Source organism: Euprymna scolopes, chromosome 38 (genome assembly GCF_053919585.1).
Source record: "Euprymna scolopes isolate OS-2025 chromosome 38, ASM5391958v1, whole genome shotgun sequence".
Taxonomy (NCBI): Eukaryota; Metazoa; Mollusca; class Cephalopoda; order Sepiida; family Sepiolidae; genus Euprymna; species Euprymna scolopes.
In genome coordinates this window covers 22856377-22883125 of record NC_136519.1, presented here as the reverse complement: position 1 = coordinate 22883125, position 26749 = coordinate 22856377, and the positions used below count along the sequence as shown (strand labels likewise).

Below are 26749 nucleotides of genomic sequence, written 5' to 3'. Positions count from 1 at the left end.
ACGTCGAGGAGGTACAAGTGATTGCAGTTCGTCAGAACATTCACCATTAAAGTATTTGTAGAACAGGCAGAAGGATGCAACATCTCCTCGATGGGACAGAGGCTGAAGCCTAGATGACAGTTCAGGACCTATCAGGTTGGCGACTCTCTTTTGAACCCTGTCCAGGAGCGAGAGACAAGCAGCAGATGCACCAGCCCAGATGTGACAACAGTACTCCATACATGGGCAAATGGTGGCCTTATAGAGGTACAGGATACTTTCAGGCATTAGTAGTTTTCTAGCATGGTAGAGGGAGCCAACCTCTCTTGCAGCAGCCTTGGCAATGTTCTCAATGTATCTATTCCAGTTCATATTCCCTGTAAACGTTAGGCCGAGGAGTTTAAAAGAAGTACTTTCAGGCAATGTGTTCTTGGCCATTGCTATTGGTGGTAGAGAAGGTTTCTTGTAGTTATTGAAGGAAACAAGCTTAGTCTTAGCAGCATTTAATGTGACTATACATCAAACTGATAAATATCTGCAAGTAACTGTAAAACTTGTAGCCATTTTTATGCTTAAAGATTTTAACATCTTCATCATATTCAGGTAAGCATCAATTTTACATGCTGGCATGTGTTGAACGGCTTTTAGAAACTGACTTCCAAATTAACCTATTTTTGATCATTTTTTTGATCTTGCCTTCTTCTCAAGTCATCTTCTTGACCCTGCTACATCAACTGATCTACATCTACAAACCCAACAACTCTTATAACTCCTTTCACCAGAACCATACCATCTATAATATAAATCTCAACTGTCTGTTTAAATGTATGTTTGTGTGTATGTTTATATACCTGCCTAAAACTTTTGACAGAAGCGATGGATTTTCATGAGACTTGTATCTATTTTGAAGCTCGACCCTTCAGACAACAAATATCGAAAAATTGACCAAAAACATTAATTCCCTCACCCTCAACTGGGTACTTTTCTACAGGGCGGTCTCTTTTTTCGCTGATATTTTTGAAAGTCAACCTCTTTTTTCAATTGACTAGCCTTAATTTAAACCTTCACCACTTCTGGTTTGGCGATGGATGCAACAGCAAAGATGTCACTTTTTTTTTTTTCACATTCTTTTCGTCCTCTGTAATACAAGTTCGAGGCTGCCTACTACCATTTTTTCGTTTTTGCTTAATACACACCTCCAAACATTCGGGCAAGGCTGGGTACCCAGGCTAGTCTAAGTATACAGCTCTGTACCCATCTCCCATACTGGCCAGATTTAATCTTCCTCGTAGATTTTCAGACCTAAGCCTGTTTTTTTTTAAGACTCGTATTACACTTCCATCTTTTCTCGTCATGCAATACATGTCTTCAAACCTCACTGACTAACATTAAATATTATTTTTATTGTTTCAGAATCCTTTAAGATGAGGCTTCATGATTTGTGTCTTCATTTTTTTTGCAGACTTATCCTCATCTTTATAGTTGTTGTTTCACCACATTTCGGCCAACTCATCCCCTGGCCTTCTTCAAATGATTAACTGTGACAGGATAGGAATGCTGAGTCTCATAACTGTATCGCCAGTAATTACCGCCTTCCATAGTTGTTGTTGTCTCACCATGTTTTTGGTCAACTAATTCGCTGGTCTGCTTCGGGTAGGATTGAAACTGCTATTTTCAAACAATGATCATCTGGAACTGTAGAGACTCAATCCACTGCGTGTTGCAGTCCGCAAAAAGAATGAACACATCTCACGGAATTCTGAGATGAGGTTTCATAATTTAGGTATTCATTATTTTTGTGGACTGCTATCCTCATCTTTAGAGTTGGAAGAGGCGTTGAGTCTCTACGGTTCCAGGTGAGCATTGTCTGAATATCGTAGTTTCAATCCTACCCAAGCAGGCCAGAGGTTTAGTTGGCCAAAACGTGGTGAGGCAACAACAACTATGGGAGGCAGTAATTACTAGGAATAGAGTTAAGAGACTCAGCATTTTTATCCTATCACGGTTAACCACCTGAAGAAGGCCAGAGGATGAGTTGTCCGAAATGTGATGAGACAGCAACTATGAAGATGAGGATAACAGTTTGCAAAACAAAATGAATGCACCTCACTGACTAGATTTCACTTCCTGCATCGGCATTCCTGGTAGACTTTTTCCTTGATCGGCAGGGATACCTCCATGTACTTATGTTGTAAATGTAGATTTTACAAATTTACAGGATTTTGTCAGCTTATATTTTGAAAATACCAAAAAGAAGAGTAAATGATAGTGTCGAAATAAAGAAATGGGAGATAACCTCGCAAAAGAATTTGCACAGCAACATGCATCGCACGTGGGCGTAGACGGGAACCATTTCTGTGTGATTAAATCCTGAGCTGCAAATTAATGATTTTGCCAAGTAAGCAATTTTCGTGGATGAGAATTTGAGTTGTCATCAAACACTCGGCAAAACAATAGGGTAGACTAGACTCCCAAGCCTTGTGCAATTCTTGTAAGCGATAAGCATGGATTCGAAAGAAAGAAAGATAAAGACCTGGCCAGAGATAGATTAGTTTGGAAATAATTTTTGAAATACATGAAAATAAGCAAACAAGATGGCAAACTGAATATGATGATGATGATGACGACGATGTCGCAAAAATATGCATGCGTAATTTATCTATATAAATAAAACAGTAGATGTATGTATGGGTGTGTGTCTGTGTAAAAACATATTTAACCGATAAATCTAAATGTCTTATAATGAAGATACTCCTAAAGAGAGAATTTGAATTCTTACTAAACACCATACTCAAGAGTTTAAGGTCTCTCAGTACAAAAGTTTTCAGGACAATTTGGCGCGAGGATTATTTCACCCTTCAAGTAAACTCTGAGCAAATATTCAAAATAACATAATCAGGAGGAGAAAAGTTACTGGCTCCGTAGATATTTTCGTATTTCTGTGAGCCAGTCTCTACTTTTTGGTCATTGTTTCGAATCTCTGAGAAAAAAGAAATTGGTTGACAAAGGGGAGACAACTTTAATAAAAATTGCTGAAATTTTAAAGGTGTACAATATTTGTTTTCTCTACAATTAGAGGCTCACGAATGTTACTAAATTCTTTTTTAACATTTGTGCTGCCCCCTTGAGTCGTCTAACCCTCAACCTTGCATCCATACACCCACAAAATGTGTACCTTTTTTCTTTCCATATGTAATCTCACAGATTTGAAACAATGACTAAAAGGTGGCGACTGACTCACAGAAATATGAAAATATCTATCGAGCCAGTAACTTTTCTTTTCCAAACAATAACCGACATGCCTGATGGAGGCTGAAGGTTAATTCGCCGAAATATTACAGCCAATAGTATTTTGTAATACCAGTAGATCTATGGCATTACACTATTCTGAAGTATATATATATATATATATATATATATATATATATAATTATTTTTTTACTATAATTATTTAATATCTACAATAGTGTTTCATCCTTTCAGGAATCTTCAGTGCAGGGTGTCACGATTAACACCAATCAACAGATTCGAACATATATAATATATATATATATATATATATATATATATATATATATATATATATATATATATCTCACAGGGGGCATAACAATTTTTTATATGGTGAAGAAGGGAGCATATGATCCCCAAAACGTTGGGAAACACTAACTCTTAAGCTTTGTCTAATGATACTGCAAGCTGTGATTGTCTTACTTATTGACCACCAACGAGGGTAACCTACTCAGAGATCCAGGATGAGGATTATCGAATAGCAAAGGGGAATAGTTAACAAGGTTGTTATTGATGGGATTATCAGTATGGATTTAATCAGATTAAATGCAATGTGTGGATGAGCGAGGCGGGGGAGGGGGGGATTGAGTAAATGCCAGAGTATAACATGGTATCAAATGATCTCAGAGAGCGAGAGAAACTGTATTTCTTACTATATTGTGCAACCAGCACGGCTAACCGGCGTTGCCCAGGACCATATAAAACAAAGAGAAGAAATGAAGTTGTGTTTGAATATACCTGCTATTCTTAGGATGTTGAGCACTTTTTAATGACTATGTATCATTTTCTATCCCGAGCAAAGCCGAGTAGATCTTTTTGTATAAAAACACAGTATAACAAAACACAGTCACATTTTTTCCCCCTCCAGGTGACACGGGTTTTGAACATATCTGCACTATCTAGGATATTGAGCACTTTGGATTGACTGACTTGTACTCTTTACCATGTATGATACTGCATTATTTCTTTTTTGATTCCCAGGCAACACCATGTACTCTTTCTAGTATACAGCATAATTAAAGCAAAGTCTTTCTACTGAGCAATGCTGCGTTTAAATTAGTGTTGGGATGATTAATCGGAATCGGAAAAATCAACAAATTTGGGGGTATTGGAATCGGTATCGAAAAAAATGGTGCCTATTTTCCAATGCCAAAACGATTCTTTGAATTGTCTTTTTTTTTTTTTTTTGATTTTGTTTAAAGCAAAATCTTCCATTGCTGGTAATAATGATAGAATAATAAATATTTATTGATTTTAAATTACCAGTAAAGTTAAAATCTATAGATCGTCCTCCACAAGTGTATTTTTACGTTTGCGAAAATATCTGCACATTTAACATGTGTTTTTTTTTTTTTTTTTTTTTTTTTTACAGAAATCGAGGAAAATAAAAACTTTATAGTTAAATATTTAGAGATTTATACAGAATCAGAATCAGTACTTGTACTGAAATCGGGAAAAATATTGGAATCGTCCCATCACTAATTTGAACACACCTGCTCTGTCTAGGATATTGAGCACTCTTGGATTATTATATACCAATTACCATATAATATACTTCATAATAATGATATGGTCCGGTATTATTAGTTTTTTGAATCCAGAGCAACGTTGAGTAAAGTATCTTGTATGAAATTGCATCACAAAACAGATGTTTTCTTTTCAAGACACTACGGTTATTAAACATACCTGCTCTATCTAATATACTGAGCACTTTGGATTGTCAGGACTCTATGGACAAATTTATCTTTAGTTGACTTTTGACAACTAAATGTTTTCGTTTACTAGCCAAACAGAAAAGTTACTAGCCAAACCCACATGATTTTTAGAATATGACATCTTCGTTCTGTGATGAGTATGTACATTATAAAAAGTTTATGCTTTTTTTTTTTTTTTTTTTAAAGTGTAATTCTAAATATACAACAAATTTTATGTTGATACTTGAAGGTACAAACATTCTACTTTCTTCAGATATTTTTTAAACAGCCTTCGTTAAAAAAAAAAAAAAAAAAAAAGTACATTGTTCTACTAAACTTTTATTGTTTAAATAATTTAACTTTGTTCGTTTTATTACAAAGAAAAAAAAAAGTTGAAAAGATATTTTTTTCACTCAGTAGTGAGCTTTGGGTGATTGTCAGTGAAAGCAATACAATCGCTAAAAGATAAGCGTTTCATTATTTCTAGTCATCTCTTTGAAAAATAACTCGCAAATGCGACTGTTTCACTCGCAATGTAAAGCCATGATTGACTAACATACACTCCTTACCCAATATGTTATTTAATTGTTGCACATATTGGTCTTAGGCAAGCACGTACTTTGTCTGGTGCACAACATATTAACTGTTATATCCTTACTTTGAATAAGAATACAGCAAGAAACACGGGGGTATGGGTGAAAGACAAATGGGTTTATTTACAAAGGACTACATGTGACATAAGAGTTACTCGACATCTTTTCTTACTCTCTTCCTGTCTTTTTTCCTTCTGCCTCAGTCACGTAAGAGGGTCAATCTATCTATAGTTCATTTCATCTATGAGGGGATGTTAGGTTATTCCATTACATCATCACCAAACGACAAAGATATTATTTCTACCATGCAACGCTGCATTTAAACACCTGCTCTATCTAGAATATGGATTACTTTTCTATTAATTTCTACTTCCCAGATATCATATTGCATTATTAATACAACTCCTGACCATACCGAGTAGATTTGTTGTATAAAATAGTATAATAAATTATAGTGATGTTGTTTTTCCTGGGTAACATGCACTTTAGAAATACTTGCTCTATCTAGGACGTTGAGCACTTTGAATTGACTAACATATACCACTTATTGGATATAATGCTGTATGATTACTCTTATGGCAGCCTGGCAACACCGTCCGTGTCGTTTATTATTCAATGTAAAAACAAAAGACAAAAAAGGGCTTTCTCCTGGGCAAATGCTACTTCTGCTCTATCTAGTATATTGAGCACTCTTCTATTAGTAAATACCACTTTCCAGATATGATTGTGTATTATTAGTATTATGACTCCCAGGCAAAGCCAAGTAGATTTTTTTTTTTAGAAACGCGCGCCGAGAGCAGAGATACGGCATTGAATTCCTGTCTAAAGTGCATTGAGAATAGTTGTGACTATGTCAAAAAAAAATTGGGAACAAAATGTCGCTCGTTCAACTTTTCTACTTTTTACTTCGGCTCGAGGATTTTAACATCAAAAACTTTTTACTTGGGCTAAAAGCATAATTAAAAATAAATAAATAAATAAAGTCTTTCTCCTGGGTAATGCTGCATTTAAACACACCTGCTCTATCTAGTATATTGAGCACTCTTAGATTAATATATACTAGCAGAACCCGTGGAAATTCCACGGTAGTTGCAATGTTTAAACCACATTATAAATAAAATGAACATAAAATAAAACAAATAACGACGAATTCAAAACAATTTTCAGCAAATTATTTTTAACTTTTTAAAGCTAAAAAGAATCGATTAAAAAATTTTTAAGATTTTTTTTTTCAATGAAAATTCAACACACAACACATCGTTTTGTTTTTTTTCTGAATAATTTTTTTATATAAATTATAAAGGAGCTGATGTCAATTCACTTGCATATTTTTTTAATTTAAAAATGAATTTACAATCTATAATATAATCTATAATATAAAAAAAAAACTTAGTCTCCTCTCAAGATGACTTTTTATATTATAAAATAAAAGAGCCAATTTGACACCGTAAACAGACAGCCATGTTTCTTTTAGTTTTGTTTGTTTGAAAATTTCTTGAGAGGAAATAGTTTTAATGATTTTTAACTGATAAATAGCAACTCTAAGGGGAGTTAATTCGTTTCTCATTAATTAATGTTTGCAATGATGATGTTTTTTTTTTGTTTGTTTTTTTGTGACGTTGGACAAGTAAATTAATATTTAGATTAATTATTACCCGATAATATACTTTATTATAATGATATGGTCCGGTATTATTACTATTTTAAATCCCGGGCAACATTGAGTAAATTATCTTGTATACAATCACATAACAAAACAGATAGATATTTTTCTGGACACATCATCATCATCATCATATTCGAATTAACGACCATTTTACATATTGGCATGTGCTGGACAGCTTTAAAAAACTAACTTTCAAACCACCCTATCCCTACCCATGACTTTATTTATCTCTCATTCTTGCTCATCAATTCTTATCACTTTCTCCATGTTTTCCTTGGTCTTCTCATGCAAACTATTCTACATCTACTAACCCAAGAACTCTCATCCATTCTTTTAATGTGGCCAAACCATCAGAGTCTCCTGTTCTTATACTGTCAAGATTTAATCTTCTTCCCAGGTCATCAAATCTAAGCCTGTCTTTAAGATTTACATTACGCATCCACTGTATCATTCGCACATCATTTCTCTCCATGCAACACATGTCCTCAACCCTCACTGGCCAGGTCTCACTTCCCACAAAATAAAATTTCCAGTCCTTTCTGCAAGATAATCTTATTTGACATCAATAAACTTAAGTCTTTGCCTGGCTTGTCAACCAAGTTTCATTCATCAAGGTTCAACAGTCTTTATTTCATCAACATTCAATGATATGAGGGAACACTTTGAGGATTACCTCATCAGTATAAGATGTGATCTCGAATGGGTTTCGCTTTCACCGGACCATAACCCCCACTCCTAATTTTTTTTTATCTTTTTGGGCTATCTTAATGCAACCTGTCCATATTTGATATAAATAAACTTCAATCTATATGTGACTTGTCCACCAAATTTTAGTCGTGAATGTCCAACACTTCTTGTTTGTGGGCGCCTTCTTTGCTCTCACCAGCAAATATAATTACTAATAGTAAATACGAGAAAAATGCATTGGTATAATGGAATTATTTCACCTCGTGGCGCTATTCTGAATTCATAACGATAAAGAGCACTTAGCTTGGTTACTCCACCAGAATAGATGAATTCTTGTCCTGGAATCCAGTAAGACCAAAACAAAGATCTAACATATTTAACCGATCAGTTAAAGAGAGGAAAATTAATTGATTAATTTATTTGCAGACTTATCCTCATAGTTACAATATCTTTGCACTATAATGAAGTATGATCCCGCACAGTCGGGAGATTCTATTAACAAACGATGCTGCTAGGAACTGACGAATCAAATTAATTCACGTTCTGCTACCAACCAATCAGAAACCAGAATTGCTCCATAAATATTAAACCTTTTCTGTAACAATTTTGCATATTTCCTTCGTGTCAACACGGGAAGAATCTTTTGCTCTGTGGATTCCAACTCGAGAACTGTCAACTGCGAACCAGTAAACCATTAGGACTTGTGTAGAACAACGAACCATCGGAAACTGTTCTGAAACTAAACATGGCTTACACTCCTAGATTGTTGTTGTTGTTTCACCACGTTTCGGCCAAGTAATTTGTATATTTATAAATAAATATACAATTTACTCATCGGCCAGTGGAGGAGAAATCCACCAAAACTGAGGCAATTTTTATTTTTGTCTCTGTCCTTTTTCGGGCGCTGAATTTTCCCCTACATTAAAAAAACCAACCTTGTGTCTAACTCTGCCCTCGTGGGGAGGCAAGTAAATAGGAACAGATCACAAACAATGCATTTTCTTTTGTTTCTGAATCATCACTCTCCAATTTCACTGCTGGACAGGGATGTTGGAGGAGAGTTAGGGTTAGGGTTAGGGTAGGCCTGTTCAATTTTTACTCATCTTGACGCCACAATATCCCAGTTCCTTTTCGACTAAGCTGGAGACTTTATGAAGTACCACCTACAACTATTGCTATCTCTGCCCCCTTTCTTTTTCCGTTTCCATACCCCCTCCCAACTTCTTTTCTGTTCAAACTCAATCCACACTGAGTGGAGCAAGTACTGCATTTTCCCTTTCATCCTTTTGATCGCCCCCCCCCCTTTTTTTTTGCTACCTAAAATTAGTTAGATTTCCCTTCTGACTAATTATGAAAATTGAAAACTCAGGTTGAAACATTCACATCGCATGACAGGTGCAAATTATCATCCTTGAGATAGAAAGAGAGGAAAATCAAGAAGTATATTGCGTGCAACCTCTGCCTGTGTGTATAACACGCACACACACGGAAAAATATATGCCCCAGCCCGCGTCATCCTTGTGGCTATGAAGTAATTCAAGTTCAGTTCATATTTTGTACTTAGACGCATTGCAATGAATGAGAGTGTTTGGTTTAGTAGATGTAGAATAGTAGAGGTCGCAGGGTCAGTTCATAGGGGAAGGGTAAAAAAAACAAAAAACATGAGAGGAAGTGATAAGTATATATTTGAAAGAAAGAAGGATAAATAAAGACCTGGCCAGAGATAGATTACGTTGAAATAAAAAAAAAAGAAAAGGACGAAAGTGCTTGAGTTAGTAGATGTAGAACAATTGAGGTATGGGGGTCACTTGGTAGAGGAAGGTTAAAGAAAACGTGGGAGGAAGTGATAAGGATGAATTCAGGAGAAAGAAGGATAAAGACCTGGCCAGAGATAGATTAGTTTGGAAAGAAATTTTTCGAATACACGAAAGCATGTAAATCAGACAGCAAACTGAATATGATGATGATGATGATGATGATGATGATGATGATGATGATGATGATGCCAAAAAATATGCATGCATAATTTATCTATATAAATAAGACAGTAGATGTATGTATGGGTGTGTGTCTGTAAAAAAATATTTAACCGATAAACTATTAAACTACTAGTCACAAAGCACTGAAATTAACAGGAAATAGTAGTCGTACACAAAGTATGGTTTATAACGAGTAAAATCTTTGTTTGGATGGATGAATAACACGTACAGAAATATGTTGACAAGTTGAAATGCAAAAATGTTTATTTCAACTTGCTGACATATTTCTATTGCGTTTTCGCATGCGCAAATTCCTTCATAATTTAGAAGTGGTTTGATTTTCAATTTAATCTATCTGTCGATAGCTTAAATGGTAGGGAATGCAGCTGGTGTGCTAAATGTTTTGGTTTAGATTCTAGCTGATGGCACCCAAGTCATTTTTTAAAACTTTTGAAATCAGTACTAATATATATATATATATATAAGCATAGATCATCGTATAACGATTAGATCACTTTCTGACTGACGTAAATGAACATTTAAAATTAAAATGTTTAAATTCGATGCTATTTCACGCGGTTAATGGTAGCCGAATGGATTAGGTCTTCGCTAATCGAGCCAGAGATGTCTCGTGATGCGGCTTCGAATCGTTCGACTGGTATTGATCATGACACCCTGCACTGAAGATTCCCGAAAGGATGAAACACGTGTCTGTAGGTATTTAATTATTATAGTAAAAAATAATTATATATATATATATATATATATATATATACTAGCAAAAGTACCCGTCGTTGACTGGGTTCAAAAACAGCCTACAGAAAATGGATTCTGATTTATGAAAGTATGATAGGTTATGAAAAGGAAGGGTTGTAAAGAGATACCTTCGAATCTAGGGGTATCAAAACCAAAGCAAAATATGATGAAAGTAAAAATAGATAAACCCCATAATTTATTATACCATACCTGTTCACACTGAAACACTTATCACAATATTCTGTGGATCTATATTAAAAAATCTTGTTAAACTTTTTGATATATTTCCATTCTATGGAGGTCAGGTACGAACGAACACCCCATAATTTTATTATACCATATTTCTTAAAACTGAAACATAATTATCAAAGTATACTTACGCAGATAGATATGAAAAGTCTTTATTAAAGTTTGTGCCTATTTCCATTCTATGGAGGCCAGGCGCGAATGCAGACCCCACAATTTTATTATACCATCCCTATTTAAGTTAAAACATACTTATCAAAGTATTATTATGTACATCTATATCAAAAACACTTGTAAACGTTTTTTCTTAATTTTTCAATTTTTTATTTCCATACATTGTGGACCAGGCGCATACGTAAACCCCACAATTTTAATGAATCATCATTATGCCAGATCAAACATACCCATTCCTGTGTCTCGATACATCTTCTATCATTATATGTGATTAGTTTTCTATAATAGTCAACCATATAGGAGCTTATTCGTGACCAGACACACACACAGACGTTCAGCTTTATATTATTCATATATGACTACATCATTTAATCAGATAAAATATACAAAAGTATAAATTTATGTATAAACTTTAAGTATTTACTTCAACAGTGCTCAATACATAGGTGGAGCTAGGTAGTAAGTTATAAAATATATATGTCGATTAAGCTACACAGAATATTCCGCGTAGCTTAATTGCCATATATATTTTATAACTTAATAATATATATATATATTATAAAACTCAAATGACCTTGCAACGAGTGATGTAACCCACTTTCCGGTTTACGACATCCGGTTGCGCATGCACGCATAAACATTAACCCATAACAACGTAAACAAATGAACACAAATCACTTCTTTTGCAGATTTTGACCTGCGCATTGAAATATTAATGTTATTATTTCGAAATCTCGTGCGGGAGCTCCAAAGTTTTGGGGACAATGTCACTACCCCTTAGTCGTTGCAGTGCTGGGCCACCCTTGGGTAAGGTGTAGTGCCCACTAGCCCCCCTATTTAGGGTCACAAAAATCCAAGCCTGGTCAATGATGCTCTTGGCGGATGAGGAAGAAATCCCAACAGCTTGCGCAGCGGATGAACCAGCACCGCAGTGCCGACGCGGTCAACAAAGGTGATGTACAACTTAACTCGGTTCTGCGTCAGCCATCGGTTGCGGCTGATTGCATGTGTGCAGACTGGCCCGTCCTTGCCTCTGTACTTTTGCTTTCAGTGGAGAAGGTGCTCGCAGTACTGGGCAAGCTGCTTATTCCTACTTTGCCTAGGCTGGGGGAGAGGTGATAGTCCTGTGGCGATGAAGTTAGGGCATACCAGCAGGTTTGATGGACTGGAAGCCACGGCGTGATCTCTGCACTCAGGCGATTGGAGTATGGTGGTTGTGCTCTTGCTGAAGAGAGCTCCGATTGGACTCACATCGCACCTTCGACACGGACACTAACCGCGTCATCGTCGAAATCGAGTAAGGCAACTTAACAAGATTATTTATCAGCTAATATAGTGAAGATCACTCAGCTACTTCAAACGAATACATCCTTTTCGCGGAACATATCACTATTGTTCACCCCAAATCAGGCATTTTGCAACTGAAGCGTAAGGGACAACAGTGATAGGGACCAGATTCATGGGTTAGAGGCAATCTAGGAGGGAATTTGGGCAGCAAGTATATGTTCCTATTACATTTAAACTTCCGACACTATTTTTTAAAGAATTATTTTGTTTTGTTTATGTTGAACGAAATTTACAAGTTTAGATCTGATGAATACAAGTACATCCAGATTCTTCCTCACAAGAATATGATTGGTTGGTTGAGCTATAAATACTGATTGGAAAAGCAGCTGGAGTGGCGATGTCAAAAATACACTTGAAGCTTCACATTTAGGGATATATACCAGCCCTGATCACAAGCACTCGTTCAGTAAGGTGACTTAACAAGATTATTACTCAAATTTAGTAGCCAATACCACTCAGTCACTTTAAGCGAATATTTCCTTGCTGCGGAACAAAAATAAAATCGTTTGTTTCTTTCTTCATCACTCACAAACTGAACATGCTACACTTGTACCAGTTTAACAAAAAAACCCTTCCTTGCAGCAAAATCCCACCTCTTCACTGTAGAGGTCCCTTGATGCCAACATATTTTCTATTCTAAAAGCTTCTTTCCTCGGACTGCCTGTTTTTGGAATTCCCTTCCTGCTCACCATTTCCCCTGGCTGTACCAACATGTATAAGGGTCGTTCCAAAAGTAAGGCCTCCTATGTTTGAACTCAAAAAAAACTATAAAAAAAAATTGAAGAGCTACGAAGACTGGAGTGGTACCATTGAAACGAGTGACACTTTGTGCTCAAGAATTTATTTTTCTACATAGTCACCACTATTCTCAATACATTTTGCCAGCCTCTTTTAATGTCTCAGTCGTAAAAGTCCGGAACACATTTTGTCACTCACATCTGTCACCACTCTGAAATTGACGAACCCATCTCCTAACAGTGCTGAAAGCAACTGCATTTGGCTTTATTAACGTTCAATAGGCGCCGATAAAGGTTGTTTGGTTCAATTTTTCTATGCATGGAGAAATTCAGTGATGCATCTCTGCTTCTGATGCACGTCCATGATAGGGGTTGCTTTCTTAAAGTCTCACACCGTCAATATCTGCAACATAGAAATGAAACTTTCAGATCATGAATGCATAAGTTCAATCATAATAACAATGCAATTTGCAATCTCCTCTGATCCATTCAGGCGGAATAAAAAATAGGACGCATTACTTTTGGGAGATTCAAAAAGATTACAGAGGTTTCCATAAAAATGTAACACAGCGCAGACGGCTATATGTAAAGGCATACGAAATGACGTCACTGGTAGGGAAAAAATAAAGACTTTGAAAAGTTCACGTTAGAGGCAGAAATGACGTTTGAGATCTCGTTAGAGACGGTTTTTTTTTTTTTACATAGGCATCACCACATTATCAAGGCCAAGAGGCCACTCAAGGATAAGGGTTAAAGAGTGTACAGTAGAAATTGGACAATATAGTAATCATTAGTAATGAAAATTTGGTAAATTTGATAACATATATGGAACGGTTCATCAAGAACTTATTTACGTTAGACTTGAAGACAACCATATTGTAGTCAGCCGGAAAGCAGGAAAACGGAAGACAATTCCACAGGCGTGCAGTTCTAAGAAAGAAGCTTTGTTCATGGAATCTACGTTTAGGTTTAGGCACAGATAAAGAGTGGGGGAAATTATTGATAGTGTTTACAGCTAGACGAGTGTTTCTTGTGAAAGTTTGGCGAGGGGGGACCATAGATTGAAGCTCAGTCGAACACTTTCCATGAAAATAACGATACATCAGAGACAAACTCGCAACATCTCTTCTGTGAGATAGAGGTTGCAAGGAAGAGAAAAGGACATCTCCTACGAGGCTACGAAGTCTATTTTGAACTCTATCAAGGTAGGCCAAGTCCTTTCTATCAGCTCCTGCCCAGATGTGGCAACAGTATTCCATCCTTGGACGTACCTGGCTCTTATATAGATAGAGAATAGCATCAGCAGTGAGATATCTACCGGATCGATAGAAAGATCCCACCATTTTTCCAGTCGAAAAGACAATCATGTGAGGGATGTCACATTGTCACAGCAGTAACGAGATAATGAGGAAATAAATGTCGTTGTGCGCAAAAAAAAAAAAAAAAAAAGAAAAGAAAAACCCCTAGTTGAAGTTCTTTTTTTATTTCTTAGTCTCCTTTGCGACTGAGGCTATATAACGTGTTGCTTCCCAGACAACGTTACGCAAAGTCAAACGATATTCCGCAAGTTATTTACTCCTCGGTGTAATATATGTTCTAACTTCTATACTAAACCAATTTAATGACAACATTTTTTTTTCTTTCTTAAGTTGTATATCTGAGCTCTTGTGTAGTTTCTTTATAAAATGTACTATTTTTATAAAAGATTGCAATTGATTCTAAAAGATTTTAAATGATTCAAAAAAGAAAAAAAAAAAAAGAAAAAAAAAAAGAGAAATTCTAAAAGCTTCAAAAGATTTCATGCAACGTCAGATGGGATTCCACAAGTTATTTACCGTTCAATCAACCGTTTCGAAATTATTAAGCAAATAATATAAACGCAAGTCGACACCATCATTTTAGACGCTTTAACTAACAGCAACAACGTGCGTGTATGCACGTGACGACAAGTGTCGGCAGCGACTGTGGCACCGGAGCCAGAAAGAAGAAACAAGAATTCCTGCAATTGCGTTAAGGAACAACAGAAAAATAAAACGAAATGCAAGAAGAAGAAAAAAAAAAGTAATATAAGGTGAACCTGACAGCAGGTTTTCGAATTAAAATGAATCATGGGAAGTAAAGGAAGTGCGAGGTTGAGTTTCATAAAAAAAAAAAAAAAAAGATGGAGGTGGAATATGTGAGGGGTAGAGGTTAAATGTTTATTGATCGGAATCTATGAACTATGCGATCCATTTTTGTTTTTCTGGAAAAAGTGAGTTCCGGTTGCAATGCGAGACGTAAACAAGTCGAATATGAGCCGAACATATTTTGTGCGTATATCCATATCTCGTATTATACTAAAGATGAGTCAATCAAAGTTTGTTTTCATAAAGATTCTTTCTCATATAGGTTAGTCATACATAGTGATTGATGGAATATTTTTCCAATTCCGATACAATTACCGATTCCGATTCTTTATAAATCTCTAAATATTTTAATTATAAAGTTATTTCATTTATATACTAGCAGTTAAGCCCGGCTTTGCTCGGACCCTATGCACTGTTCATGAGTCTGCTTTAATTCTTTTAAGTAGTTGTAATTTGTAATTAACTGAACATGCCATTTCTCTTGCCCATCTAACTATGTTGATTAAAACACTCTAATATGTCAATGTTTGTGAGCATTTTGAGAAAGAGTGACACGTTTGTCTGTGTTGCTGCCTGATTCACATAGTGCCACCACAAACACATATGTAAATTAGATGGTAAAATAAGTCTGTTTACCTTTATGTGGTCCATAATGATGATCACAAAGTGAAAAGATTTTTTTCTACTTAAGTGAAAAGAGGATTTCAAGAAATAGATCACATTTTATGATTAAAAAAAAAAAAAATGAAATAAAAGCAGAATCAATAGTAGTTGTTATTTTGTCGAATAACCATAATCATTAGAATTCAAAATATGTAATCCCTTTATGAGACAAAAAAAAAAAATTATTTGCACGTCAAAATCGCAACATTTTTTGAATCTTAACGGTAATGGTTCATTCAAAAAAAAAAAAAAATTCTTTGCACGTCAAGATCGCACCACATTTTTTGAATCTTAACGGTAATGGTTCATTCAAAAAAAATAAAAAATAAAAAAGAAAGAAAAACAACCTTTTTCACATCACAAACGCACCAAATCTTTTTAGATATTGTACTTGTATTTTATGTCTTCTAAGCAATCATCTTGGGGAAGTCTTTAAATAAAGACAAAACGTTGATGAATGTATAAACAATTTTGGTTTTTCCCCTTTTCATATATATATACATATATATGTGTGTGCATAGTATGTTTATTTATACAAACATTATTAACTACATATGTGCATACATGTGTCTGCTACAATTTTTTCAGAGAACAAGCATTCTTGGCCCAGATGTTTTTACAATGAAACCGGATTCTAAAGTTTTTTTTCCCCCCTAGAGCTGCCCGCCTGTGGAACTCTGTCCTGCTGGCCTGCTGTCCCAACTAACTACAACATGATGGTCTTCAAGTCCAATGTGAACAAATTCTTGTTGAGACGTCCCCTTAAAGAATCAAATTATACCCAACTTTCACCACTAACGATTACTACGCAGTTGTACCGGTGACCACTGTCCACTCTTTAACCCTTATCCTCGAGTGACCTTCAGGCCTTGATAAGTGGTGATTCCCTTGTAAATAAAAATCACGATAAGGAACAGGAAAGAATAAAAGAGAGATTAGAGAAAAAGGGTTGATTAGTAAGAGTGAGTTTGACAGGAGGTAAAAACTTTGCATAAAATTCTACTTTTCCTTTTATTTACTTGACAATGTAATTATGTCCTCGGCATGACGTAAAACTATATCCGGCAACAAGGCCCTCGTGCGGGAGCTCCAAGGTTTTGGGGAGAACGTCACTACCCCTTAGTCGTTGCAGTGCTGGGCCACCCTTGGGCAAAGTCTAGTACCCACTAGCTCCCCTATTTAGGGTCACAAAAATCCAAGCCTGGTCAATGATGCTCTTGGCGGACGAGGAAGAAATCCCAACAGCTTGCGCAGCGGATGAACCAGCACCGCAGTGCCGACGTGGTCAACAAAAGTGATGTACAACTCAACTCGGTTCTGCCTCAGGCATCGGTTGCGGCTGGTTGCATGTGTGCAGACTGTCCTTGCCTCTGTACTTTTGCTTTCAGTGGAGAAGGTGCTAGCAGTACTGGGCAAGCTGCTTATTCCTACTTTGCCTAGGCTGGGGGAGAGGTGATAGTCCTGTGGCGATGAAGTTAGGGCATACCGGCAGGTTTGATGGACTGGAAGCCGCGGCGTAATCTCTGCCCTCAGGCGATTGGAGTATGGTGGTCGTGCTCTTGCTGAAGAGAGCTCCGATCGGAGTCACATCGCACCTTCAACATGGACACTAACCGATCTCTGCATCATCGTCAAAATCGACGGACTGCCCAAGAGAGAGAAAGAGACTTTACAATGAACTGTTTATCTATGCGAGTTTAGTGGAGTTTGGAATTGGTCAGAATTAAGCTTCAGTTTGTCCACTTAAATTTTGACTAATAACCTCCACCCTTTGACCCCGATCTACTTGCATTAATGCTACTCAGCCTATCCTCACATATGTGTAATGTGTACCTCATATAAACAATGTGAGTTTTGTTGCAACGGAAGTGTTCTTAAAGTAGATGCTGGTATATTTAACCTATCAAAGGCACATGGGATGCTTTATTACTGGAATGACAAAAACTTTCTTTCCTGCTAGAAGACATAGTACGGAAATGTGCATCCAATCCTCCACCTCCCATCTACACACGAGAAATGGATACGACAAAATAAAATAAAAAAAGTTTTAGATACACTTGTTACTCACGATACATCTGGTGACTGTACTAGCAGAGTGAGGTGGGAGTTCTGACATAATTAGGACTTTACAAGTACAGCAGAATCCCGAGATACGGCATTAATCTGTTCCGGGGTTGGGATCATAAGGTGAAATCGCCATATGGCGGGGCCTAAGCAACATTTTATATATTATAGGTGTAATTATTTCGAATTTATAAACCTTCTAGTCAAACTTTCATTAAATAAAGGAATCAGCTCAAGGTTCCTTGCAGGTTCCCGAATTCGATTAGGAGATCCAAAATAAGTAAATAAATAAAAAATACACCCGAAAAAAACTAATACATATAATTACAGTAGAATCCCGGGATACGGCATTCAAAATTAGTAACAAAATACAGTACACTATGTAATATACATGTATAAATAATCAAATAACATTATAAATAACACAGTAAGGTGTGGCAAATACCATAACCAGAAGCCAGAAAAATATCGTATTCCACATCGTAACCTGAAAAAAACATCCTCTAGGGCCACTGTATCCTGGATTTCTACTGTATACAGGGGGGTGCCCAAAATACTAGAAACGCCTTAAAGTAAAAACAAAAAAAAAATTATATAATAAACAGACTATATACTTGCTCTGTCCTCCATTGAGCACTCTTTAATAATCACACGGGTTTCAGTGGATCTACATCTAGGAAACCAAACTATACAAGTATTATATATATATATATATATATATATATATATATATATATATATATATATGTATGTTTATATATATACCATGTTAATACCATGTTCACTATGTAACAAATATACTTTTTTTGTTAAAATCAAATGGAAAATTCATCTGAAGATGTTGGCGGTGACAGGATATTTTTATGGACACATAAATCGTAAAATTACCTTCCCGCTAACGAAACAGCTGTAATGAAAAAAAATCCAAAATAAACGAAAGTTATAAAAAAGAAAAAGTAAGTCTTTAAATTTCAAATAATATATATATATATATATATATATATATATATATATATATATATATATATATATATATATATATATATATATATTTTTTTTTCTCTCTCTCTCGTTTCTCTTCCCAGATCTTTTTTATTTATAGTTATGTCTCGGAAGTAGAGTGAAAAGCACATCTTATTTTTCTTTTATTAATATTATTTTTTTCATTGTACACATTTTTGTGAATTATTCCATGGATTTCTGCCTTTGGATCATTATGGACCATCTTCTTCCAATGACGGGATTTCCTTGGATTTTACTTGTACAAATGGAAATTTTTTAACTTTCTTGAAGTTTTACATTTGGATTTTACCGTCACTGGATTTTTTATCTTCCACCAGACTATCCATTCGTGTGTAATCGCCTTTTTCTTTACCATATTCCCTCTGCTTAACTTATTTTATTTTCAAGTAAGATCTTTGACTTACTTGTTGTTTCATCAAATACTTCTGCATGCAAAATCCGATCCCGCATTTTGCTAATTCCTACCCTCTGATGAGAAGGAGAGTATTTCTTCGAAACTCCGCGGATTAAGTACTATCCACTTATCTAGTGTTTCCTTTTCAGATTAAATATGTTTTTAACTCATTTCAAAGTGTTTTTTAACATATTTTATTAACTGTTTGCTCATTATATATATATATATATATATATATATATATATATATATATATATATATATATATATATATATATATATAAAATGGGTTAAGAAATTCCAACGAAGAAAGATGTATATTTAAATAAGGGAGTCGTCACAAAATACTATAAAACAATATACACATTCCCAAATCAATAAAAGCAAACACACACACACACACACCCTACCCCACCCTAAATGAAAAGAAAAAAACATTAGCAGAAAGAGATAGCGACTACAGCCAGGTCAACGTCTCCCTGGACAAGCTCAATAAAAGAGCAATAAAAATTCAGCATAATTCTCAATGAAAAACCAAGACACGGAATAATAAAATAATGTTAAAAAATACACATTGTTGGTGACTACTCCCTTATTTATATATATATATATATATATATATATATATATATATATATATATATATATATATATATATATATATAACAAGGCGTCCAACGTTGCCCAGTCCTATAATATATTCTGGTGATTTGAAAAGTAAAAATATATGACTTGGGTGTCATCAGTTAGAATCGAAACCAAAGCATTTAGCGCTCCAGCCTTAGTCGTTACTGTTCTATCTCATATTAAATAATTTTTTCATTAGGTCCACTTACACAATTTTCTTTAAATGACGGCTTTTAATGGTTTTCGACGATGTTGAATAAGAAAATCTCATTTAAATTTTGCAGAGGTAAGTAGTTTCCAAGATATAAAAACCTGTATTATGCACTGTAATTCACTGGTCGCCATGTTGTTACACATATGCGATAAACAAATCTACTTCTCTGCTACCGACACTACCACCTAGCGGAAACAAATCCATTCTTTTTTTTTTTACAACCGAGAAATTAGTAATGTACATGCGTGTAAAACAAAACAATTACGCCTTTTTTTTTATCCCCACTTCCTTGAGTAATTTCATGTTAAGAACGGCTTTTGGAATACACCCCCCAACCTCCCCATATTAAGAACGGCTTTCGGAATAAACAACCCCAACCTCCCCTTGTTAAGAACGGCTTTCAGAATAAACAGCCATTTTTAGAGGGGGTGGGTGACAAAATATTTGCCTCAAATTTAACTGAGATTTTCTAATTCAGCATAGTCGAAAACCTTAAAAAAAAAAGTCATTTTAAAGGAAATTGTGGAGGTGGACCTAATATACAAATTTACCAAAAATTTATCCGCGCATGTAAATTAAAAATGTTTGTAAGTAAATAAATAAATTACAAATGTTATCCACGCATGCGCTAGTCTTTGTAAGGGAGCGGCTATTAAATATGCTGGCCGCATTGGAACTCAATGCTCAAGGAGCATAAATTATATTTTCCAGAGTATTTTTTATATAAATAATGATATTTGCAATAACTTAATGTTTTTGGGGCAAATGTGTAGTTTAGCGGCGTAAATTAGTGGACTGACAACAAATTATAAAAACTAGCTTTATATAAAACACATTATTAAAATAAATCAAATAAAATCCGAAAAAATTTCAATATTGTTATTTTTTTTTCAACATTTGCTATTAGACTAAATGTACGACAATCGAGGCCGCCATATTGTTTTTAAAATTTGGCCTTAAAGGTTTGACAGATTAGCCTTTTTAAAGCCAATTTTGGCCTTTTTTTTACGCTCTTTCATTACAAAAAAAAAATAAATAAATAAAAAATATGACGGTCAAAACAGTTCATGAAAGACCAAACAATCAAAAAAAAAAAAAAAAAAAAAAAAAAGATATCGTAAAACTTGAATTTAACTTGACAATACCATTTAAAAAATAGCGCGGTAACAATAAGCGCGTAAGCACCGAAGTAAACAAACGGATATTCTTATTTATTATATTTACTGAAAATAATAAACAATAAACTTGGATTTTTTTTTAAATCACTGAAATTGGCTGTAACCGTCTACTTCCGGCACTTCTTTACTTAGCGATTGTTGCCTGTTTTTTTCTTTACAAGAACATGCTTTAAAAATGTTTAGTTTAGGAGCCACGTCGAATCCTCTTTCGCTCTAAATAATTTACGTGCCTGGAATTAATCAAGCATTACATTACACACGCACCCCTGTTGTATAAAAGAACCGTTTTCTACTCGTGTTTAGGTCGCGCGTTCTCTCAATCCTGAAAACGTGCTCAGACAAATTTAGTTTTAATTTTATTTAAAAACAAAATTTAAATAAATAAATAAAACCTGGCGGAGGGGCTAGAGTTGCATTTCATATAATGACCGACCGCTTTTCTCCATTTTATACCTAACCCATTTACACCCGGGTATCCCCTTTGTCATTGTTATTGTTGTTGCCCGTGTGATGAGGAAGGCCATCTTTGTGACAAGAGAATACGAACGACAATGCCGACTAACTGCACGGATTTTGAATTTTGGCACGCGACTGAATGGGATGGGGGTGTCAACACTCTAAAAACGGTAGCAGCAACAATAAAGTGGGGTTGCGTTTATTTTGAATATCTTTTGGCAAGACAAAAGAAAATCATTCGTTGGAAAGATATTTTTCGGTTCTATGAGCGCGTTTAAAAGGAAAAGAAAATTACACAAACACGTTTTCCTTTTGGCACGTTTTCGTTATTGTAACGAAATTTGAAAATTAAAATATTGAATTTTAAGTGAAATTAATGGTATCTACTGAATTATATCGCATTAATGTATGTACAACACATTACGAAAAACAATAAGGTATCAAATTAATTATTAATGAAAATAGTTTTCGAAGACAATTAGCAAAAATTGAGTTTTGAAAAAAGAAAGAACCTACAGTTCTATTTCATTTTTTTTTTAAATATCTTTTTCATTTACTTTAATTCCTTCTTTTCTGCAACTTGACTCCTCACACCCCTATATTTTTGCCTTGTTTACATTCACTTGTTCCCATAATTAATTTTTATCATCCACATATTCCGATATTTTATTTTACTCTTCTATATTTAATAAGTACGCATCCCTAAAAACTATTATTATTATATAATATTATCTATTATTACTATATAATTCTTATATGTCTACATCCATCTACCCCATACCCATCTGGCATTGTTACCCCTACTCCACCTTCTGTTTATCATTTAGTTTACACTATTAAAACCCTAGTAGTATGCACCCCCTATAATTCATCCCCCCATCCACATTAATCCTCCCAATACCACTCATAATAAGCTACATTTCATTTAAGCACCGTTATTATCTAAGGCACCTCCTCTAAAAATATACAAACATAACATAAAAACACCCTATTTAATGTAAACCTCCTCTACACCTACAGCACATATACATACACATATAGGTTTAATGGAGCAACTTTTTTCAACCAACTTACCTCTTATCTCCTCTGAGAATTTAAACACACACGCAGGCCACATACATTAAACCTACTATGACAACTATGCTATATACATACATGCATTACATAATGCAAACTACACTCCTATATTAGAGGAACAACTTTTCGCTCCCCCCTCCCCAAACAACCGTAACAACCTATTTCGCTCCTAATGAAACTGTTGCTACACGTCGCATCCCTATCATGTTACCTAGCACCTTCTCCACTCTTCTGATGAGAAGCATTAGGCTTCGAAATGCCATGGTATCAAGAATCTCCATTTACCCAGCACCCATAAATAAATGTATACCCTTGTTGAATAAATGAATATATATATATATATATATATATATATATATATATATATATATAGTCTTCATACCTACCTTCATTTTCCATTCTTGTTTACTTCTAAATAAGCTCCAATACAATTTGGTTCAGCTTTGTATTATCCTGATAAGTCTCACCTTAAAGAATTGAAGTTATTCTCTTTCTTTAACTTCGATATATATATATATATATATAAATTGAATATTGAAATGCTCCTATCTTTGGTTCTATGGGCCGAAACTACATGAAAATTGGCAAACTGTTTGAAAATTATAATACTATGGTTAAAATTTTATGACAATTGGTAAAAAAAGAACCTCTATTTTCAAACCAATAAAATATACCAAATTTGCCTACATTTGTATATATAGTGTCCTGGCAAGCCAGCTTTAGTTTTGCTGCTTTGGGATGAATTTTGCTTAGGATTTTTTTTTTTAACTTGGTTGTCTTCCCTGTGGCCCTGCCAGACTACTAATATATATATATATATATATATATATATATATATATATATATATAACTAGCATGGGTGCCAGTGTTTGGAGGTGTGTGTTGAGCAAAAAAATAAAAAAAAGTGGTAGTAGGAAGGCAGGCTCAAACCCGTACCGTGAAGGATGAAAAGAATGGTAAAAAAACATGACGTCTTTGCTGTTACGACCACCGCCAAACTGAAAGTTTAAATTAAGGCTAGACAATCGAAAAGAGGAGATGACTTTCGAACATATCAGTGAAAAAAGCGACCCCTCCCTGTAGAAAAGTGTCCAGTTGAGGGTGAAGAAATTAATGTTTTTAGCCAATTTTTTGGTATTTGTCGTCTGAAGAGTCGAGCTTCAAAATGATACTGATCTTGTGAAAATTCATTGCCTCTGTCGAAAGTTTTAGGCAGACATGCAAACATACATACATACATTTATGTATTGGTAGCTCAAATTTTTTACTCAAACCGATCAAAAAGCTTGCCCTATCTCTGAATACCCTTTATGTAAAATTTCAAATGTTTAGACCAAAAATTGTCTGAGTAATTTGGTAGAGACCGCAGAGGTACAATTATTTTTTAAATTTGACCCCTATTATCACTCTTTAACATTTATTGTTTTGGGCTCAAATCAAGTTATTAAGTTAGATCCATGTCCAAGGAACCTATATCTAAAATCTCAATTGTTTATACCCAAAATTGGTGGAGGAGTTTGGTAGAGTTCTCAAAGGTCAAATCCTTGAACTTTGACCCTTTAACAGCCAAATTTCTGGCCGAAAACGGATTACAAAGATTTTCACAAATCTCAGTACCCTGTATATCAAATTTCGAGTCTGTAGACTGAAAATTAACAGAGTTATTGTGTAGGGAAATGCAGACAGACAGAAACTTTCACTTTTATAGATAGTCGTATAGTTTGGTTTCCTATAGGCACGTGCATTTTAATGGTTGACATGGTTTTGAACACTGGCTGATCATATTTTTTTAATTTTCGATTACTTTTTGATTGTGTTTTAAAGATTATATAAAGTTTTTTTTATGGGTTTGAATACCCTATATATGAAGTTTCATGTACGTAAACCAAAAACTGACAGAGGAGTTTGGTAGGGAAAATATTTTAAACAAATATATATATATGCATGCATAAATATATATAGAAAGAGGTTTGTGTTTAATATAAGCTTTTTACGTAAATATTATGCAAGTATAAATCATGTAGAATATCTGCATGAATATAATTACACGTAATAGTTAACTAAAGATGATCATCCAATAAGAAAACCGAAAAAACTAATAGGGAATTAATTAAAATGAATCTTTAAAAGAATATGCAAATTAGCTAGATCTTTCGCAGATGAATGCAATTCCATGACCTATATATAACAAAGTTATATTTTCTTTTTAAATAAATAGAAAAAAGGGGGTGTAATATGAATATCAATACTATATATATACCAGTAGTGAACATTCCAAAGCCAAATATATATTTATTTTTACTTTCATCATATTCTATTGTGTCTTACACGTGTTTCTTTTAATTGTGGAAAAAACACCAAACAACTCATCAGAGACAGTTTATATGTTCCGCAGCCCCCCCCCCTCAAAAAAACATATGGAGCCCCCCTCCCCTGGATTAAAGAGGATAAAAGTTGAAATTATTATGTATCTTTTTATTACTAAAACATACTTTTAAGTTATATATCTTAAAAGTATGTTTTCGTAATGGAAAAAAAAAATACTTTAAAAACACTAAGTTACATCGTACGCATGAATCATCCAAATGAAAACTCGTCCCCCAAAATGTAGTCGCTATCTTCATAAATCGAGAAAAAGGTTAACTGAAGAAGAACAATAACTTCAACTTTGATTTTTCCCGCGTTAAGAAGATTTCAATTCGGCGTTTCATGGCACTATACCTAGCGTTTTAATGTTTATAATGCATTCATAGTTAGATTTTAAAATTACATATATACTTAATTAAACCGACTCGCTCACTAGCGCAGGACTCCAATCAGTCATATTAAGTGATGTGAGCATTTCAATATTTTTTCTAGTTTCCGATAAAATTACCGAGTCCAATTCTTTGGAAAATCTCTAAATATTAAACGATAGACTTTCTTTTTTTTTTTTTTTTTTTTTGATTACCTTTAAAAAAATTGAAAGACGTACATGTTTTTGCAAATGTAAAAGTCCAATTGTGGTTCGGGGAGGTGGGTATCTATACTAGTGTTTAAAATTAATAAACATTATCTTGTCATTAGTGTCAGCGTTGAAAAAAGTTTGTAAAAAAAATCAATGAAAAACAGAATCCATTTTTGTTTTGTAATTTTGTTTTTGTTATCAGAAAATAAGCACAACTTCTTTCCAATTTCAATACCCTAAAAAATTCCGATTTTTCTAACTCCTGATTTCGATTACGCTTCCCACTATTATAAACACCGCGCCATGATCCATATTAATTATGTTACAAACTTTGTGAATCTTACCAGGTTAGAGGCATTCAAGAGTGATAACTAATGAATTTAACGAAGTTATTTAGAGTGCTCAATAAAAGAACGAATACTTAAAAGAATATGCAAATTAGATCTTTTGCAGATAAATGCAATTCCATGACCTATATATAACAAAGTTGTATTTTCTTTTTAAATAAATAGAAAAAAGGGGTTTTAATATATATTTTTTTAATATAAACAAATTTACATGGTTGCAACACTGGACATGCTCATGTTTGGGACAAATGGTCGGTTGAAACCAGAAGTCCTCGTCAGGCGACTTGAACAGTTGTTTTCCACAGAAGAAACCAGTCCTCATATATATATATATATATATATAGATAGATAGATAGATAGAGAGAGAGAGAGAGAGAGAGAGAGAGAGAGAGAGAGAGAGATAAATAAAAAGGAACAAACCGTATTATGTATTCATCAACGTTTCGTCTTTATTTCGAGACTTCCTCTAGATGAAAATAAAGAC

The 26749-nt window shown here is 34.5% G+C and overlaps 1 protein-coding gene across 24 annotated transcripts in view; it reads right to left on the bottom strand.

The window, feature by feature from the left end:
- Positions 1-26749, bottom strand: part of LOC145263089 (peripheral plasma membrane protein CASK-like) — a 1377184-nt gene that overhangs the window by 224092 nt on the left and 1126343 nt on the right. The gene's annotated exons all lie outside the window — the stretch shown is intronic.